This window comes from Sus scrofa, chromosome 16, assembly GCF_054392235.1.
Source record: "Sus scrofa isolate SSC_HxYL_T2T_F1_AM1 chromosome 16, Sscrofa_HxYL_maternal_Yorkshire_Landrace_v2.0, whole genome shotgun sequence".
Lineage (NCBI taxonomy): Eukaryota > Metazoa > Chordata > Mammalia > Artiodactyla > Suidae > Sus > Sus scrofa.
The window spans coordinates 53,064,179-53,085,540 of record NC_139398.1 but is presented as its reverse complement, the minus strand read 5'-3'; the positions used below and the strand labels follow the sequence as shown (position 1 = coordinate 53,085,540).

Below are 21,362 nucleotides of genomic sequence, written 5' to 3'. Positions count from 1 at the left end.
AACCTCCATTGGAAATATTTCCAAGTACTGATTAACTTATAAGGGAAGCTTTAAACAGCAATCAGTTCCTAAACTGCAAATTAAATGCACCATCAAAAATAACAATTCAGGAATGATAGACCCATAATGGATTATTATAAATACCACATTACTTACTAAAACATATTAAATATTTTTAAGATCCCATAAAAAAACCTATAAAAAGTAAATCTGGCATGTGGACTAATATCACTATTTTATAGACAAAGAACTTAAAATTTATCAAGACAGTTGTCTAGGTCGCTGTAGAAAACTAGTACATGGCAGAGTAAGGCCTAAGAACAAGGTGGAATCCCAGCTCTTTCTACTATTATATAAAATGGCCTCACCACATCACCCTACTCCCAAATCCTTGAAACACACCATGCTCTCCCATAATAGGTTCCTGGAGAAAAAGATGCCTGAATCCATCAGAAATCTGAAAGGAGAGTTCCCATCATGGCTTAGCAGGTTAAGAACCTAACAAGTACCCATGAAGATGAGGGGTTCGATCCCTGGCCTTGCTCAGTGGGTTAAGGATCCAGAGTTGCAATCAGCTGTGGTTTAGGTCACAGATGCAGCTCAGCTCCGGCATGGCTGTGGCGTAGGTTGGCAGCTGCAGCTCCCATTTGACCCCTAGCCTGGGAACTTCCATATGCCTCGGGTGAAGAAATCTGAAAGGACTGCATTTCTCTATGTATTCATGGAAATATTCATAGAGTACTCAACTGTGAAATTCTCTTAAAAGGATAACAATGGCAAGGAAGAACAAAGAGAGAAATGTACTGAGTTGTTCAAATGTAACTGGAAATAAATTCAATTGGGATAAAAGATGACTACTGATGACCAGTAGTCAGTTTGGAAAACTAAACTTCAATATCTTTCTTGATATTCAATATCATGCAGAAATATAACAGAGCTGCTACTGTTACTTGCAAATAGTAGTGAAGCAGGCATACAACCAGTCTTTGAAAAAAAACTGGAGACCTGAAACTGATAAAAAGAGGAAAGAGGAGTTCCCGTCGTGGTGCAGTGGTTAACGAATCCGACTAGGAACCATGAGGTTGCGGGTTCGATCCCTGGCCTTGCTCAGTGGGTTAAGGATCCGGCGTTGCCGTGAGCTGTGGTGTAGGTCGCAGACGTGGCGCGGATCCTGCGTTGCTGTGGCTGTGGTGTAGGCCGATGGCTACAGCTCTGATTGGACCCCTAGCCTGGGAACCTCCATATGCTGCGAGTGCAGCCCTAAAAAAAAAAAAAAAAAAGACAAAAGAATGTATCCTTTGCCTTTCTGTGTTCCAATCAATCAACAATGCCTAGAGACAACCATGCAAACAGCACTATGAAATCTGCCTAGGTTTCCTAACTAATATTGTATACACTGAGGCTACTTTGATTTTCATTAATTTGTACAGCTTCAAAATAATGAGCAAGAGGAAATACTGCTTATGAGTATTTTACTAGCTCTCAACTACACTATAGAGAGAATTACCGAAATCTAAAAGCATATTCTTTTTTTCTAAGAACAACAATAGGAAAGAAGAAGATGAAAATTACAATTTAGGCAGACATTTTGCCCTTTCACTATTTCACAATTCAGTTAGTCCAAAATTTATTCATTACTGGACTTAGTGTTGTTTCTGAGTCTATTTAAATCTAAACAATCTAGCAATATGTGTCCAAGAGCCTATAACTACCTTGTAACTGGACAGAAGGTTAGTCTTAATTCTATACTTTCCTAACTCCGGAAAAATTCAAAATCTAAAGATAATACAGATGTGCCTACAGTTGGAAATCATAGTACCTCTGTCTGCCACCAACAGACAGACTAGTAAGGCCTACCTCAACTTTAATTCCAGTCATGGTAATTTTTTTTAGACTACTACATTATCTGTGTTTGTCCTCAGTCATAGGACATTCCACACAAACAATAACCCCGTCCCACTTAGTATAGTGAGTAAGTTAACTGACTTAGAAAAAGAAGATGTAAGATTACAATAAAAACTGAAGAAAAAAGAATTTCCAAATCAAAAAGGTGGAGTTCCCATTGTGGCTCAGAAAGTTAAGAACCTGACCAGTATCCACGAGGATGTAGGTTCAACCCATAGCCTTGCTGGGTAAAGGATCAGGAGCTTCCCCAAGTTGTGGCATAGGTCGCAGATGCAGCTTGGTTCTAGTGGTGCTGGGGCTGTGGCATAAGCCAGCAGCTAAGGCTCCAATTAGAACCCTAGCCTGGGAACTTCCATATGCCGCAGGTATGGCTCTAAAAAGACCAAAAAAAAAAAAAAAAAAAAAAAATCAAAAAAGGTTCCCTCAGTGAAATAATTTATTCAGGCACGGATCAGCAAAGGATGCTAAAACCATTAAGTGAAAGAACAGATGCTTAGGAACAGATTATTCCCACTGTGTCTAAGTATCACTCCACAGATTACTTGCTAAATGTAATCAAGAAATAAATAAAGCTTTAAAGTGAAAGGATCTGTCAGTCACCAGCTCAACCAAGAACACGAATTCAGGATCACCAACAGCTATACAACTTGAGCCTAGGAGCCTCCTGATGTGATGCCAAAAGAAGTATGTAACCTCATCTCTGACATACCAAAATGATCAGCCATAATCTAATCATGACTCTAGATCCAATTTACAGTTTAAAAGAAAGAGAGAGACTGTCTCAAATGGTGGCATGAAGAGCACCAGAGAGCCTCAGTGAAAAAACCATAACTGATAAAAGTTATAAAAATCAATAATTTGGACATACAGCAAATGGAGTAACATTTATGTAAGACCTACTACTAAATCTTGGTAAAAATAGGAAAAATCTGTGGCATTTGACCCACAAACTCACTCCTGCCCCAGTGTGACAGAAACTATACTCCAGGTAGAAGTAACCAAGAAGATAGAGTTCACTCCAGCTCATCACGTAGAGCCACAGATTCTCCACAAGAGAGGCAGGCAGTCAGGATTTCTCATCTACCTCAGATATATATTTTGCAGCTCTATTCTAGATAGGCACAGCTGAAAGGTCTGGGACACTCTCCTTCCACCTGGGCACCACTTGTGAGACAGAAGCTCTACCCCAGGCAAATCAGGCAAAGAAGAGTGAGCCTCCATCATGCCCACCGCAGCCAGCTCAACCAGGGAACAATAACAGATGGAGATTTCAATACTTCACTTTCAATAATGCATAGAGAATCTAGGAAGAAGACCAACAAGGAAATATGTCTTGAACAACATTATACACAAACTACACCAAACAGACATTCCACTCAACAACAGTAGAATGCAAGCAACCATTCTACTCAAGCATACATGAAATATTCTCCAGGAAAGACCATATGCTAGGCCACAAAACAAGCCTCAACAAATTTAAAAGAAGTGATTAAAGAGGTAAATGTAAGGCCGGATACTCTAAAACTCCTAGAGGAAAACACAGGCAGACTGCTCTTTGACATAAATCACAGAAACATCCTGTTTGATCCACCTCCTAGAATAATGACAATAAAAACAAAAATAAACCAATGGGACCTAATTAACAAAAGCTTTTGCACAGCAAAGGAAACCATTAATAAAAAAAAAAAAAAGAGAGAAAGAAAAGACAACCAACGGAATGGGAGAAAATCTTTGCAAACAATGCAACCAACAAGGGCTTAATCTCTAAAATATACAAACAGCTCATACAATTCAACAACAACAACAATAAAAAAAAAAAAACAACACAATCAAAAAATGGGCAGAAGATCTAAATAGACATTTCTTCAAAGAAGACATACAAATGGCCAAAAGGCATATGAAAAAATGCTCAACGCCACTAATTATTAAAGAAATATGAATCAAAACTACAATAAAGTAATCCCTCACACCAGTCAGAATGGCCATCATTAACAAGCCAACAAATAACAAATGCTGGAGAGGAGTTAGAGAAAAGGGAAACTTAATACTGTTGGTGGGAATGTAATTGGTATAACCACTATGTAAAACAGTATGGAGGTTCCTCAGAAAACTAAATACAGAACTACCATATGATCCAGCAATCCCACTCCTGGGCATATACCCAGACAAAACATTCATTCAAAAAGATACATGCACCCCTATGTTCAATGCAGCACTATTCACAATAGCCAAGACATGGAAACAACCCAAATGTCCATCAGGAGATGAATGGATTAAGAAGATGTGGTATATATACATGATGGAATACTACTCAGCCACAAAAAAAACCCAAAATAAAGCCATTTGCAGCAACATGGCTGCAACTAGATATACTCATACTAAGTGAAGTAAGTCAGAAAGAGAAAGAGAAATACCATATGATATCACTTATATGTGGAATCTAAAATACAGCACAGGGAATTCCCGTTGTGGCTCAGTGAGTTACAAACCTGACTAGTATCCATGAGGATATGGGTTCAATCCCTGGCATCTCTCAGTGGGTTAAGGATCTGGCATTGCTGTGACCTGTGGTATAGGTCACAGACACGGCTTGGATCTGGCATTGCTGTAGCTGTGATGTAGGCCAGCAGCTGCAGCTCCAATTCAACCCCTAGCCTGGGAACTTCCCTATGCCACAGATTTGGCAATAAAATAAAAATAAAAATACCGTACAAATGATCCTATCCACAAAATAGAAACAGACTGAGGACAGGGAGAACAGACTTGTGGTGGCCAGAGGGGAGGGAGGTGAATGTGGGATGGGCAGATGCAAACTATTACATTTAGAATGGACAAGCAATAGGTCCTACTGTAGAGACAGGAAACTATGTCCAATCTCTTGGGGTAGAACATGATGGAAGATGGTATATATGTGTGTGTGTGTGTCTATGACTGGGTCACTTTGCTTTACAGCATAAATTGACAAAACACTGTAAATCAACTATACTCTAATTTTAAAATTCTTTAAAAAAAGGATTGAAATCATACAAGTATGTTCTCATATCACAATCAATAACAGAAATATGGCAAATTCACTCAAATGTCCAAATTTCAAAACTTACTACACAGCTACAGTAATCAAGACAATGTTTGTACTGGCATAAGGAGAGATATACACATCGATGAAATAGATTTGAAAGTTCAGCAACAGACCCTTGCATCTAAAGTCAATGGATTTTCAACAAGGGTACTGAGACAATTTTTGTGTATAGTATAAATAAGAGGTACAAGTATTCTTTTCCATGTGGTATCCAGCATATGCAAAAGTGGTTCCAGCACCATTTGAGGAATAGACCGTTTTTTCTCTATTGAATTAACTCCAAATAGACCAGAGAACTAAATATGAAGAGGTAACTCTGTAGAACTCTTATAAAAAAATCTAGGAGTAAACCTAATCCTTGGACTAGTAAAGCATTCTCAAATGTGATACCAAGAGCACACTTAGGAGTTCTCTTTTTTTTTTTTTTTTTTTTTGGTCCTTTGTCTTTTTAGGGCCATACCCGTGGCACATGGAGGTTCCCAGGCTAGGGGTCAAATCAGAGCTGTAGCTGCCGGACTACGCCAGAGCCACAGCAACTCGGGATCCAAGCTACATCAGCAACCTACACCACAGTTCACGGAATCACCGGATCCTTAACCCACCGAGCAAGGTCAGGGATGGAATCCGCGTCCTCAGGGATGCCAGTTGGGTTTGTTAACTGCTAAGCCACAATGGGAACTACACGGAGTTCTCTGTGGCTCATTGGGTTAAGGATCCAGGATGGTCACTGACAGTGGCTCAGATCACTGTTGTGATGAGGGATTGATCCCTGCCCAGGGAAGTTCCACATGCTGCAGGTACAGACAAAACAGAATTAAAAAAAAAAAAAAAAAAAATCGCACACACAACTAAAGTAAGAGCAATTAAATTCATCAAAATTTAAATCTTTTTACCAAATAACATTATCAAGAAAGTAAAGACAATTCATAAAATGGAAGAAAATATTTTAAATCATCTATCTGATAACAGACTTAAATGCAAAATATATAAAGAATTTTACAACCCAATAATAAAGATAAACAATCTGGTTAACAGATAAAAGATGAGGGGAGCTTTTCTCAACATAATAAAGACTATCTGCAGAAAACCTACAGATAATGTCATACTTAATGGTGAGAAACTCAAAGTTTTTCCACTAAGATCATGTACAAAGCAAAGATGTCCCCTCTCACCACTCCTTTTCAACACAGAACTGGAAGTCCTTGATAATGCAATAAGGTAAGAAAAGAAAAGGTACACAGATCAAGGAGGAAGATATAAATGTCTCAACCAAAAACCTCCTAAAACTAATATGCGATGTATAGCAAAGCTATAGCGCACAAGATTAATGTACAAAAGTCGACTGTTCTCCTATATATCATCAATGAATAAGTGAAACTGAAAATTAAAAACACTGTATAATTTACATTATCACCCCCCAAAAGGAAATATTTAGGTATAAATCTAACAAAATATATATAAGATCTATATGGGAAAAACTACCAAATACCAATTAACAAAATCAAATAACAACTAAATAAACAAATATTTCATGTTCATGGATAGAAAGACTCAAGTGTTAAGATGTCACTTCTTCTCAACCTAATCTATGGATTCAATGCAATTCCAATCAGAGTTCCCACTGAGGGTCAGCAGTAACAAACCTGACTGGTATCCATGAGGACACAGGTTCAATCCCTGGCCTCACTCAGTGGGTTGAGGATCCAGCGCTGCCGTGAGCTCCCATGTTGCTGTGGCTGTGGCATATAGGCAGGTGGCTACAGCTCCCATTGGACCTGTAGCCTGGGAACTTCCATATGCCTCAGTCATGGCACTAAAACAAAAACAAAACAAACAAAAAAAAAATCCCAACAAGTTACCTTATGGATATGGACAATCAGATTCTAATGTTTACATGGATACAAAAGACCTGGAATAGCTAATACAGTATTGAAGAACAAACTAGGCAGACTGACACCACCCACTTGGAGACTTACTATAAAGCTACAGTAACCAAGAAAGTGCTACCCCCCCCCCAAAAAAAAGAGGGGAGGGGAGAAAGTGGCTACTGGTAAAAGGATAAGCAAATAGATCAATGGAACAAATTAGAAAGACCTGCCATAAAACAGAGCCAACTGATCTTTGACAAATGAGTAAAGGTAATAGTGGAGAAAAGATAGTCTCTTTAACAACAAATGGTGCAGGAACAACTGGACATGCATACGCTAAAAAAAAAAAAAAAAAAAAAAAAAAAAAAAAGAATCTAAACACAGATTTTATACCCTTCATAAAAATTAAATCAAAATGGATCACAGACTTAAAATTAAAACGTAAAACTATAAAAATCTTAGCAAAAAACAGGAGAAAATCTAGATGACGCTGGCCATGGTGATACCTTTTTAGACACAACACCAAAGACACCATTCATGAAAGAAATAATTGATAAGTTAGACTTCACTAAAATTTAAAACTTCTGCTCTGTAAAAGACAAATGTCAAGAGAATGAGAAGATAAGTCACAGACTGAGAGAAAATAGGTACAAAAGATATATCTGACAATAACCTGTTATCCAAAATATGCAAAGAACTTTAAACCTCAACAATAAGAAAACTAACAACCCAATTAAAAAATGGGCCAAAGATCTCAACACCTTACCAAAGAAGATATACAGATATCAAAATAAGCATATGAGAAGATATTCCACAGCATATGTCATCAGAGAAATTAAATGACAAATTAAAATGACAATGAGACACTACTACACACCTATCAGAATGCCGAATATGCCCAAGAATGTGGGGCGGCAACAACAACAACAAATGTGGAGCAACAGGAACTCTTAGATATTACTGGAGGATGTATAAAATGGTACAGCCACTTTGGAAGACCGTGTAGTGTATTCTTACAAAATTAAGTATATTCTTACTCTATAATCCAGCAATTGCATTCCATAGTATTTACCCAAAGGAGGTGAACACCTGTGTCCACACAAAAACCTGCACATGCAGGTTTTTAGCAGCTTTATTTATAACTGCCAAAACTTGAAAGTAACCAAGATGTCCTTCAGTAGGTAAATGGATAAATAAGGTGTGGTACATCCAGATGGAATACTATTCAACGCAACAAAGAAATGATCTACCAAGCCATAAACAAGGATTTGGGGAGGAACTCCTGTTGTGGCTCAGCAGAAATGAATCTGACTAGTATCCATGAGGATGGAGGTTTGAGCCCTGGCCTTGCTCAGCGGGTTAAAGATCCGGAGTTGCCGTGAGCTGTGGTGTAGGTCACAGATATAGCTTGGATCTGGCATTGCTGTGGCTGTGGTATAGGCTGGCAGTTATAGCTCCAATTCGCCCCCCCACCCCCCCAGCCTGGGAGCTTCCTTATGCCTTGAGTGCATACCTAAAAAGACAAAAAAAGAAAAAAAAAAAATTCAAAATGCTAGTCCCATTCAAATTCACAATGCACCATTTAGATTCATTTCAGTTTCTCCACAGAGGCCATTTGGCAGTTTAGACAATTCTTCTCTGTGCAACCATTACAGGTTATTTCGCATCCCTGCACAGGGAAAGTAAATAACACTTCTTAGGGATTGTTTTGATTCAAGAGGCTTCCATAAATTTCCAAATATCCTCAAGTTAAAGAACTACTAGGGCTACTGAAGCATTCCCTATGAGACGTCATGCAGAAGACTATCAAAGATTAATTTATTTTGGAATAAGAAGTACACAGTAAAATATGTATGACCATAAGGCAGAGAGAAGGTATTTCCATGCCTTCTCTTTTCTACTCATAAAATATCCTATCTACTCAAGAGTTTCAAAGGACCTACAAACTCCAGCTTGGGGGTAGAAACTCAAGCTTAAATCCTAACCAATCAGGACTTTAAAAGTCTGTTTTGTAATTAAGTGAATAACTATAATGCCAAATAAAAAATACTACAAAAAACATACGTAATAAAGCTATTAAAATATAAAAATGCCTAAGAATAAAAGACAAACAGGAAACATAAGATTATAAATAGCAGCTGTGCTACGGTAGTCCCAGGAGTTATGGGGATTCTTTTTTTTCTTCCCCAGTCACAAAAGACCTCATGGTGTATAATTCCATTTATATGAAACATCCTGAATAGACAAATCTATTGATGAATGATTTACTAAATCCCACTGATTTGTATATTTTAAAAGAACTACATGGTATGTGAATCAATAAAGCTGTTTGCAAAAAAACCTTAAGCATGGAGTGCCCAGGGATCAGTGCTGAGCCCCTTCTTTTCCTTATTTACACACTATCCCTAGGTGAGCTTATTCAGTTCTGTGGCTTTATGCATCATCTACATGTCAATGGCTCACAAATCCAGTGTCCAGCCCTGCTTTATCTATCTTCTGAACTCTACCTAGCCTTGTGCATGCAAATACCCTTTTTTTTTTTTTGGTATACCATGAATTTTTATTTTTTATGTTTTTTTAATTACTCAATGAATTTTATTACACTTAGAGTTGTACAACGATCACAATCCAATTTTACAGCATTTCCATCCTAACCCCCAGCGCATCCCCCCATCCCCTAACCTGTCTGCAAACACCTTCTTGACATCTCTTCTAGGATATCTCATAGGCATCTCTAATTTCCCCCTAAAAGATAATCCTCCCCTGTCTTCCTAAATCCAATTTATATACCACTATCTACTTAATTTTTTTCTCTCTTTTAAAAAAATTTTATTGGGGTATTTTTTTTCCAATGAATTTTATTATATTTATAGTTGTACAACCACCATCACAATGTAATTTTACATTTACATTTCTATCCCAAATCTCCAGTCCATCCCTCCCCTAGCACGGGGATTCTAACAGTCTACACATTTTACCTTTATGACGAAGGAACATTTTTTTAAAAGGCCAAGAATTTTCTCTTCATATGTATTATAAATTTCCATGGGAATATCTACTTGATTTCTCTTCTGTAATCCTAAAACATTCCAACTTCTCAAGAACTGCAAATCACCATGTATTTCTCTTGTCAAGCACATACCAAGAAATCATGGCCATATATTAAATTATACACATTTAAGTAGATAATCTGGTCAGTAGTTGCACTCTCATCATAAACATTCAGGAGAGAAAGCTTACAAACTTGGTTTCTAGTAGCAGGAGTTGATAAGTAACAGTAGTTCTGCCATATAACCTGGACTTGTCAGGACAATGTTTATCAAAAGACAATCTTTCTCATGCAGAGGACTCTGAGTTTTATAACCTCACAGAGTTTTATCTATAAATATTCATCTCTATAAGGTATTTAATATTCTTACTATTTAGTGTTTATATAAAGATAAGAGTTTAAAATATTTAACAATCTGAGAAAAGTCAGCAAAAAATTCTAATTCATCATTTACTTTCCTGTAAGCTTCACATTATATACAGTATACTTCCAATGTACAAAAGGAAAATAAATTTGTATTTCTTAGTAATAGTCCCTTTATCTTTAATTTCACCATAAAGTCTTTTCCACACAAGTTTTTTTCTTTAGCAGATAACGTCCTACTAGATCTACTATTTCTAAAGATATGAAAATAAATTGAGTAATCTGCAGTGCCACCTGATGGTAAGAACTAAGTAGCACATGCCAAAGAGTGTGTTCTAAATATCCTTTTCCCCTCAGGGAGGACTGGGGAAGAGAAGGACACTAGAATTCTCAGTGACTCCTTGGCCAGGACAACCACCTGCAAGTTGGCAGCACAAGCCTATAGCAAAGCTTAGGGTTCAAAAAGTTAGGGCAAAGAATGATGAAAAAGGAGCTCCTAAAGGAAAGAAATTAATGGGAGTCTAAAGAATAATGTAATACAAGATGGGATTAAAAACATTAAAATGAAAACTTCATATTGGAGTTCCCGTCGTGGCGCAGTGGAAACAAATCCGACTAGGAACCATGAGGTTGCGGATTCGATCCCTGGCCTCGATCAGTGGATTAAGGATCCAGTGTTGCCATGAGCTGTGGTGTAGGTCGCAGATGCGTCTCAGATCTGGTGTTGCTGTGGCTGTGGTATAGGCTGGCAGCTGAAGCTCTGATTAGACTTCTAGCTTGGGAACCTCCATATGCCACTGGTGTGGCCCTAAAAAGGACAAAAGAAAAGAAAAGAAAAAGAAAACTTGATATTGAGGCAAAACATGACAACCAAAGAACTTCCTTACAGCACTGTCTCTACTTCTGTACTTAAACACTGAGTCAATAAAAATACTCTATCAAAACAGACTCACAGATCTCACAATCAAACTTAATGGTTACCAAAGGGAAATGTGGGGAAAGGGATAAATTAGGAGTTTGGGATAAACACATACTTACTACTATACATGAAATAGATAACTAATAAGAACCTACTGTAAAGCAGAGGGAACTCTACTCAATATTCTGTAGTAGCCCTATATGGGAAAAGAATCTGAAAGAGAACGAACATATATAACTGATTTACCGTGCCGTACATCTGAATTTAACACAACATTGTAAATCAACTATACCCCTATAAAAGTTAATTTAAAAAACTCTCTACCAGGAATTCCCATCGTTGCTCAGTGGTTAACAAATCTGACTGGGAACCATGAGGTTGTGGGTTCGATCCCTGGTCTTGCCCAGTGGGTTAGGGATCTGGCGTTGCCGTGAGCTGTGTGGTGTAGGTTGCAGACGCGGCTCGGATCCTGCGTTGCTGTGGCTCTAGCGTAGGCCAGCCGCTAAGGCTCCGATTCAACCCCTAGCCTGGGAACCTCCATATGCCGCAGGAGCGGCCCAAGAAATGGCAAAAAAGTCAAAAAAAAAAAAAAAATAAATAAATAATAAATTAAAAACTCTCTACCAAAATAAAATAAAATAAAATAAGATGAAGACATAAATGGTTTGAGCTTTATACAAAATAAATACAACAGAATTTAAGAAAATGTAATATTCATAAGCAATGAATAAAATAAAGGAGACTAAGAAACTGTGGAACAAGAACAAAGTGATATGAGGAGCAGGATGAAATCACCTAAGGAGAAAAACACTGTAATAGTCCACATTTAAAAGGACAAAGAAAGTCCCTGGCGTGGTAAGGAACCTGACTAGTATCCATGAGGAGGCAGATTCCATCCCTGACCCCGCTCAGCAGGTAGGGATCCGGCATTGCCGAGATCTGTGGTGTAGGTTGCAGGTGCAGCTCAGATCTTGGGTTGCTGTGGCTGTGGTATAGGCTGGCAGCTGTAGCTCCAATTCAACCCCTAGCATGGAAACTTCCATATGCCACATGTGAGGCCTAAAAAAGGAAATAAATAAATAAAAGGACAAATATTCAGAAAGGGGAAAAAATGGCCAGACGCAAGCCACTGAAAGAGTAACAACATAAGTTGAAAGCTCCAATTTTTATCCTGGAAGAATAGGTACTGGGCAAGTAAAAACTTGAATGGAGAGTAGCTCTTTTGAGGAAATATATAAGTAATGTAGTATTTACCATGAATTATAGGAACATTTCCTACAGAGGGATGAGAGGAAAATGTCAGGTTTTCAAAGACAGTTAAATTCCTCCAAGAGAAATCATGATCTATACCCCAAGTCTGCAAAAAGAGTAAGAGGCAAAGAACATAGTCTTGTGGGATTATGGATAAGAAATATTACAGGAGTTCCTGTCGTGGTGAGGTGGTTAACAAATCTGACTAGGAACCATGAGGCTGCAGGTTCAATCCCTGGCCTTGCTCAGTGGGTTAAGGATCCAGTGTTGACATGAGCTGTGGTGTAGGTCGCAGACGTGGCTCAGATCCCACGTTGCTGTGGCTGTGGCATAGGCTGGTGGCTATAGCCCCGATTAGACCCCTAGCTTGGGAACCTATATATACCAAGGGAGTGGCCAGAAAAGGCAAAAAGACCAAAAAAAAGAAAAAGAAAAAGAAAGAAAAAGAAATATTACAAAACTGCTAAACTGCCTGGAGTCAAAAGCAAACCAGAGAAAGTCAATCTGTCAAAGATAAGTAAGAAATGAATTTCTGTGAAGACCCGGTAAAGGAATCAAGTATAATCAAAATAGGAAAGTTATATTAGAATGCTTAAAGACAGGGACATTTATCACTTTGAGAAACCTTAAATTAAAGCAACTTGCCAAAATAAAAAAAGTTAAATCTGAATCTGACCAAGCTTCTAGATAGCATTACCAATGCAGTTAGAGGAGAAGTAGGCAGAGCTAAGACGAAATAAGACTGACCATGAGCTGATAACTGTTAAACCTGGGTGGTGAGTAGACCAGGTTCATGATACAGTTCTATTTACTTCTGTGTATTTTTTTTTAATGACAACTAATGGACCATTATACAGATAACACTAAACTTGCTGCTCACTGTTGACATCACCTCCTCTGGGAATCTTTAGCTGCACTAGGCAGTAAAGTACCCCTTCCTCCACACTACTCTTCTATACAGTACATATCTCTATCATTACATCTATTTCCTTTTTAGTTGAGCTCCATCTACAAAATCACGAGCTGCTTAAAGGCAAGAACTGTGTCTTATTCATCTATACATGCCAGAATATAGTACAATGTCAGAGATACAGCAATGCTAAGTAAATGTTCGATGAACTGAACAAAGCAATAATGTTTCTGTAATCTCTAAAAAACGAAGGCAGGCTTTTAGAAAAGGTGAAAAAGAGGTCAAAGAAACAACAATCTTTTTGGAAGTACACGAATTATACCAGTTAAGAGATAAATAACTATGAGAGATACCACAAAGGTAAACATAAACTGAATGGCTAAAAAAAAATGAAAGAAGGAATAAATGAATGAACAGTTTACTCAACATCTTCATCTACTGAAATGGGGCACACTGAGCCAACAAAATTTAACAATGCTTTTCACTGGAAGTAACTAACATCCTTTGTTCTAACCCTGTGCTTTCAATCGGCTTTCTGACATTTACTTGGCTTATCATTAAACTTTTCCACATTCATTCATTCATTTCAATACATACTGAACACCTAAATGTGAGACTTTATCCCAGGCACTTAAGATACACCAGTGGACTAAAAAGACAAAAATCTCTGCTCTTATGGACAGTATATTCCGGTATGTGGAAACGGAGAAATAAATGTGTAAATCATATAGAATATAAGAAGGCAGTATATGGTGCCAGGAGGCAGCTGTGAGAGAAGTCCTGTCCAATAAACCCAAGTATTTCTGTCATACTGGGAGTTTATAGTAAAATGGCATTGATAAACTTCAATAAGACTCTTGCCTTATTTCCTTTTTAGTTGAGCTCCATCTACAAAATCACGAGCTGCTCTTGCCTTGGAATACATGAGAGTCCCCCATAACTGAACACCTCCTCACAGGAAAAGCAGTGCCAGCATTGAGGGCCCAACCAGTGTCACCACCATCCTCTTTGATATCTCTTTAGCTGAAGGAAAAAATACACATCTGTAGAAACACTACTAAAGTACAGCAATTATGTTTACTGGTTTTAAAGTCCTAGGAGTTCTCCTGCAGTTCAGTGAGTTAAGGATCCAGCATCGTCACTGCGGCAGCTTGGGTTGCTGCTGTGGCACAGGTTTGATCCTGGCCTGAGAACTTCCACATGCTGCGGGCAGGGCCAAAAAATAAAATTCTTCCCTGATGTCAAAGAAATAGGAAGGAATACTGTAATCTTGATTTGGGCGAGATACTATTCTATGAATGGGTTTTAACAGCAAAGTCTACATTTTATAGTCCACAACTGATCAAATTTGGTCAAAACTTTTTGCCAATTGTTAAGAGATCATTAGTCCTCTCCAAACATACATATCTTTTAGTGGTAATTTTCAATTACTGATCCAGGATATCATACACCTCATCTAAGAAGAATCTCATTCCTGTGAGAGTTTAACCTAAGGAGTCACTGCATTGATAAAAATTCATTCATTAAAATAGATATAGGCTGTATGCCCATCAACACCCTCAAAATTAGAAACTGTTCTACATTTTATCATTAAAATAATGTTTTGGGAGTTGCTGTTGTAATGCAGCAGAAACCAATAGGAGCAAAAACCATGAGGTTGTAGGTTTGATCCCTGGCCTCACTCGGTGGGTTAAGGATCCAGCGTTGCCGTGAGCTATGGTGTAGGTCACAGATGTGGCTCGGATCTGGCATTGCTGTGGCTGTGGTGTAGGCCGGCAACTGTTGCTCTGATGAGACCCCTAGCCTGGGAACCTCCATATGCCGCAAGTTCAGCCCTAAAAAAGCAAAAAATTAATTAATTAATTAATTAATGTTTTGAATCATTAAAATAATTTTCTTTTACCTTGGAGCCATCCATATCAGTTCTCTATATAGTAAGTATACCTAATTTTAGCATTTTGTTTACTGACCAAGAAATTGTGCCCCAAGAAGGTTAAAGAGATAAACTGTGACTTCTGTTCAGTCATAGGCTCACTGGTAACATTTCTGGGAACCTAGAATTCAAGTCTCTTATCTGAACCCAACACTCTCCACTGACTACCACTACCACATTTTTCCTTTTTTTTTTCCCCCCCTTTTTATGGCCATTCCCGCAACATATGGAGGTTCCCAGGCAAGGGGTCAAATCGGAGCTATAGCTGCTGGCCTACACCACAACCACAGCAATGCAGGATCCAAGCTCTGTCTGTGACCTACACCACAGCTCATGGCGATGCCAGATCCTTAATCCACTGAGCAGCCAGGGATCAAACCTGAGTCCTCATGGATGCTAGTCAGATTCGTTTCCACTGTGCCACGACGGGAACTCCACATTATTCCTTTTGATCACAATGTTGTCCATTGATAACAAGCAAGATTAACTGGCTTTCTTTCCTTAATATTAGACCTGAGAACCAAAATACAATATCAAGACTACAGCTTATCTTCCTAATAAAATTTATGATCAGGTGTAACCCAGCAGTTACACAATTGGTAATATAATTAAAGAAACTCCTGCACAGGGAGTTCCTGTTGTTGCTCTGTGGGTTACAAACCCGACAAGCATCCATGAGGATGAGAGTTAGATCCCTAGACTAACTCAGTGGGTTAAGGATCAAACCTTGCCATGAGCTATGGTGTAGGTTGCCGACATGGCTCGGAACCCACGTGTCTGTGGCTGTGGCATAGGCTGGCAGCTATAGCTCTGATTTGACCCCTGGCCTGGGAACTTCCATATGCGGAGCCTGCGGCCCTAAAAAGCAAAATAAATAAATAAATAATGTGGCCAGAGAAGAGAGAAAAATAAACGAAGGAAAGACTGATCAAGGAGTTTCCGTGTGGGGCAGTAGTTAACGCATCCCACTAGGAACCATGAGGTTGCAGGTTCAATCCCTGGCCTTGTTCAGTGGGTTAAGGATCCGGTGTTGCCGTGAGCTGTGGTGTAGGTTGCAGACGCGGCTCGGATCCCGCATTGCTGTGGCTCTGGAGTAGGCCGGTGGCTACAGCTCCAATTAGACCCCTAGCCTGGGAATCTCCATATGCTGCGGGAACGGCTCAAGAAAAGGCAAAAAGACAAAAAAAAAAAAAAAAAAAAAAAAAAAAAGCCTGACCAAAATAGAAGGGACATAGGACTACAGTGTCACAGAAACATAAGAGAATTTCAATGAGGACTAGTCAAAATGTCAAATGATTAAAAAGATTCCACTGCATTTCAGAACAAAGAAATTAATGGTCACCATCACCCCCATCAAATTCAGTGGCTACAATGAACTGCCCAACTTCAACATTTGAAGGGGGGAAAAAGGAATAAGAAGGTGGAGAAAGTGAATACAGACTACTTTTTGAAGAAACTTAAGGGAAATAATAAACCGAAAAGGAATCTAAAGTGAAAAAGAGAGTATTTAAGATGAGTGTGTTTAAATCTTGATAAGTTCATACCACTTGAGAGTAAAATAAGGGATAACCAAGTGCTATGGGCTGAAATGTATTCCCCAAAATTCCTATGTTGGAGCCCTAACACTCTATATCCCTAGTATTGAAGATAAGATTTTTGAAAATGTGAGTTAAGTTAAAATGAGGCCATCAGAATGGCCCCTCATCCAATATGACTTATGTTTTAATAAGAAAAAGAGACACAAAAGGTTTTAGTGAACAAAGGTACACCATGCAAAGAGGCAGAAAGAGGGTGGTCATTTGTAACTCAAGGAGAGAGGACCTCAAAAGAAACCAATTCTTCCCTAACCTTGGTCTTGAACTTCCAGCCTCCAGAACCACGAGAAAATAAATTTTTGTTATTTAAGCCACTCAGTCTCTGCTTTTTGTTAGGGCAGCCCTAGCAAATTAATACACCAAGGAAACACTGCCGCTGAGGAGAAAAAACCCGGAGTACAATCAGAGATGAACACGGAGTTCCCTTTGTGGCTCAATGGTTAACGAATCCAACTAGAAACCATGAGGTTGCGGGTTTGATCCCTGGCCTTGCTCAGTGGGTTAAGGATCCGGTGTTGCCGTGAGCTGTGTGGTGTAGGTTGCAGACGTGGCTCGGATCCTGCATTGCTGTGGCTCTGGTGTAGGCTGGCAGCTACAGCTCCGATTAGACCCCTAGTCTGGGAACCTCCATATGCCGCGGGAGCGGCCCAAGAAATGGCAAAAAAAGACAAAAAAAAAAAAAAAAAAAGGCAATCAGAGATGAACAGATAGAGGTAGATGTAGGCTGGTGAAAGAGGGCAAAAAGGAACGAAATTCCCACCAATGTACTGCATTTCCTTTGTGAAGCAGAAGGCAACATTATGCAGGAAAGAGTACAGAAGGAAGGAGGTGGCAGGTTAATAACCACCATGGGAAACAGAAATAGTTATTAAAGATGCTCAGGATTATTGGGCTGCTTTTCCATTAGTCAATTAATGTTTTTGTTGAATGAAGGCCTAGCTGTCATTCATCAATACTTTAGTTCAGTTTTAATAAGGTGAACTCTAGTAGTAACTAAGAAAAGAAAAGCACTGCAATAAATCAGAACCTAGATTGTAAATCCAGAATATATATGAACTTACGCAAATCAGTTAACATTGCTGGGACTTAGTTTCTTCAACCAGACAAACCAGACTTGATAATCAGCATACGATCACCTCAGATTAAAAATAAATAACGCTGCAATTTGTATGCAGGTTTGTGCACGACCTTGGTCTTCAACTTTTACCAACCAAAGCAGTGTGTCTCAAACTGTAATGTACATTCATATCATCTGGAGAACTTCTTAAATTGCACATGCTGAATCAGTAGATCTGGGATTAAGCCTGAAACTGTGCATTTCTAACAAATTTTCAGGTGATGCTATACACCACATTTTGAGCAGCAAGAGTGTAGAACACTGATCCAACTCAGGTTCTACAAAGCTTATATTTGTTGACTATCTGTAATCAGCCTGATATTTAGAAAACTAAACAAAGACACTCCAGACCCATACCTGCACTAAATGCATCTTTCCACACCCTAAAACACTCTGAAATTAACTCATAGTCCCCATTTGGTGCAGACAGGAAAAGAAAGGAATGATAGGAAAAGAAAAAGAAATGCCATCAATAACACTAAATTAGGAAAAGCCAAAGATTAAATATAAACACGCACACATACATACAGCACAAAGATTAAAATCTATATAATCAAACATATTACCTTTCTCAAAATATGAACATTTCTGGAAAAACATGTTATCTCTGAAAACTCTTCAGTATACTGTAACTGCCACATGTCTACAAGAATTCTTTTGCATTCTGGTTTGATCCTGAATGCAAACACATTCTACAATGTCACAAAACCTAAAGATTTTTATATCAATTCCCAAATAATCTTCACCTACTTGTTTAGAAACTCCAATCATATTACTACAAGTAAATTCATTTGTGTTGAAAATTCTCTCTTGCTTTAGGAAATGTAAGGAGGGCAGAGACAGCCCAGCTACCCTAGGGCTATAATATACTGCCACAAACTGTTTCTACTATTCCCTGTGCTGGGGTGGGGGGAGTGCGGACAGCATTTCTCACAGTCGTATGAAAACCAATAGGGAGAAATCTTCGTTCTAATTTCACAGAAATCTTCCTGAGTGACAAAACATATAAGATAAAATGTCATTAAATGTGAGAATTATAGTGTAGCCACTCTACCTTTAACCTGAAGCCTCTGTACTGAACAGAGAAGTCTGAAATAACGTGAAAATGAAGGAATGAACTCCCTATCCAAGAAAGAAGAAAAAACATGGCTGTAAACTGCTCTTACTTCCTTCTGAAGAATAACCAAATCGCATGGGCACTACCGCACTACAACTGAGTTGTTTAAATGGGGTGGGGAGGAGAGATGTCAGCTGCAATCTTGGCACCAGGAGGCAATCTAGCAGTCCTACTTATTTAATCAAGTCACTCTGAAAAAATACTTTCCTCATTCACAACCATGTCACAAGCGGATAAAGAAAAATGACAAATGCAATGGGCCTCAAAATAGTTTTGCTGAATCACAAGTACTCTAAAATTATAAAGCTGCAGAAGTCGCTGGGATGAGCATTGGCGGCCATACCTCAGCAAATAGGTCCTCTATGAAAATGTATAACTTCCCTCCATTTGTTCATTAAAGGCAAGCAAGGCTCTAATGGTCAATTAAAGCTTTCACAGTATTGCTGTTAGGAGCAATGTCATGAGTGCAATAACAATACACAGTGGCTTTACACTAGAGATGACAGCGTTCTCTGAAAATTGGCACCACCTATCCCCCAAGGGCAAATGCACCACCCGAACCCGCAACCGCAGCCACAAAGAGCACCCTACGTCCTCATCTTGGCACCCAGTCCCTGCCTCCCCGCATCCTGAATTCTCCGCGTCTGTGCTTCCCGTTCCTGGGCTGACTGAAGCAGCCCGGAGCTCCCAGGGGTTCTTAGGGTATTGGAAAGCCAAGCATGCAGGCCACCCCCGCCGCGCTACTGCTATGCCTGGCCTCTCAGCAGCCCCACGTTCTCCCCTCGCCTCTCAGGTCTCTAGTGCCCAGCCCACTCCTCCCTTCCACTCGCTCACGTTCTGTGGTTCTCAGGTCAGGCCTCACCGTTTGGTTCGGTCCGGAATGGCCCGGCTCTCTCGCTTCCACGCCCAACACCAAGCGGCGTCGGTTAGTCCCGCGCTCCACGTTTCCAGTCCACACGCCGCCGCCTACTGATGCCGAAAGCGGCTTCTAGGAACGCGCCATGTTCAGCGTCGCGGCTCCAAACGACACGGACGCACGAATACTGCGTCACGGACACTCAGAGCGCGTGGACTGGGCAAAGGGAGAAGGCGATAGGAGAACAGCGAGACAAGAGGGAGGAGCTTTCCCTTCGAAACCTAAGGCGCCGGGAGTCTAAGGCAGCTCTGTACGCTTGCGCAGTATGGAGAGCTGGGAGCTCGGACGCGGCTCGGCCTGTAACCATGGAAACCATAGGTCCGCTATGCTCCACGCCCGGGAAAATCAGTAGTCTCCTCGGTTAATTGAAGCTTAAATCAGAACCACTTTCCCTTTCTTATTTTAGCTATCAGCTGCCAAAGTGCGTTGTTTTACGGATCGGTCTCAGTAGAGAAAATTAATGTAAAATAATCCTACTCTCAGCAGTCCACCCTCCCACGAATATTTATTTTTCTAAGGCCGTCCTAATCTTGCTTAGCAAGGATGAAAAGATTAAAAGGAAATAAATCCAATTATCTCTGCCTCTGTTACTAACTAGCTTAGCGACCTAAGTTTTCTTATCTATAGGAAAAAAAAAAAGTTGTGGAGTTCTCTTATTGCACAGGACATTAAGAATCCCGCAGTGTTACCTCAGAAAAGAAATTGTTGTTCGGTGTCCATAAAGATTATTAAAAATACATAACATTAAAATAAACTCTGGAGTTCCCGTTGTGGCGCAGCCAAAATGAATCCCTACTAGGAACGATGAGGTTGCGGGTTCCATCCCTGGCCTCACTTAGTGGGTTAAGGATCCGCTGTTGCTGTGAGCTGTGGTGTAGGTCGCAGAGGCTGATCTGATCCTGCGTTGCTGTGGCATATGCGGAAAGCTACAGCTCTGATTAGATGCCTAGCCTGGGAACCTCCATATGCTACAGGTGCGGCCCTAAAAAGGTAAAAGACAAAAAATAAATAAATAAATAAGTAAATTTAAAAAAAACTAAATTGATTTCTGCCTTCTAATCTGTAATTACTGGAAAACTCATAATCTCATTTTTACCAAACTTAATTTCTGGGTTTTGGTTTGTACCCACTTAAATTTAAAATTTTAATGCCAACAACATCGGTTGTAATCAAATTCTAAAATAATAATAATTTACCCCCTTTTAAAAAAATACATAACATTCATTAATCATTAATCATTTAAAGCTTGCTAAGATCTTCAAATGAGTCATGTATTTTACCCCTCAAAACAGCCCTATGAGGTACTTTTTATCATGCCCATTTACAGATGAAGAAGCTAG

General features: G+C 39.3%; 1 protein-coding gene across 16 annotated transcripts in view; it reads right to left on the bottom strand.

The window, feature by feature from the left end:
- Window positions 1-20,119, bottom strand: part of IPO11 (importin 11) — an 820,387-nt gene extending 800,268 nt beyond the window's left edge. For all 16 annotated transcript variants that reach the window (XR_014831432.1, XR_014831435.1, XR_014831431.1 and 13 more), the window contains exon 1: window positions 19,969-20,119. The gene's annotated coding sequence lies outside the window, so the exon portion shown is untranslated. The remainder of the gene's footprint in view (window positions 1-19,968) is intronic.
- Between the last annotated feature and the right edge of the window lie 1,243 nt (window positions 20,120-21,362).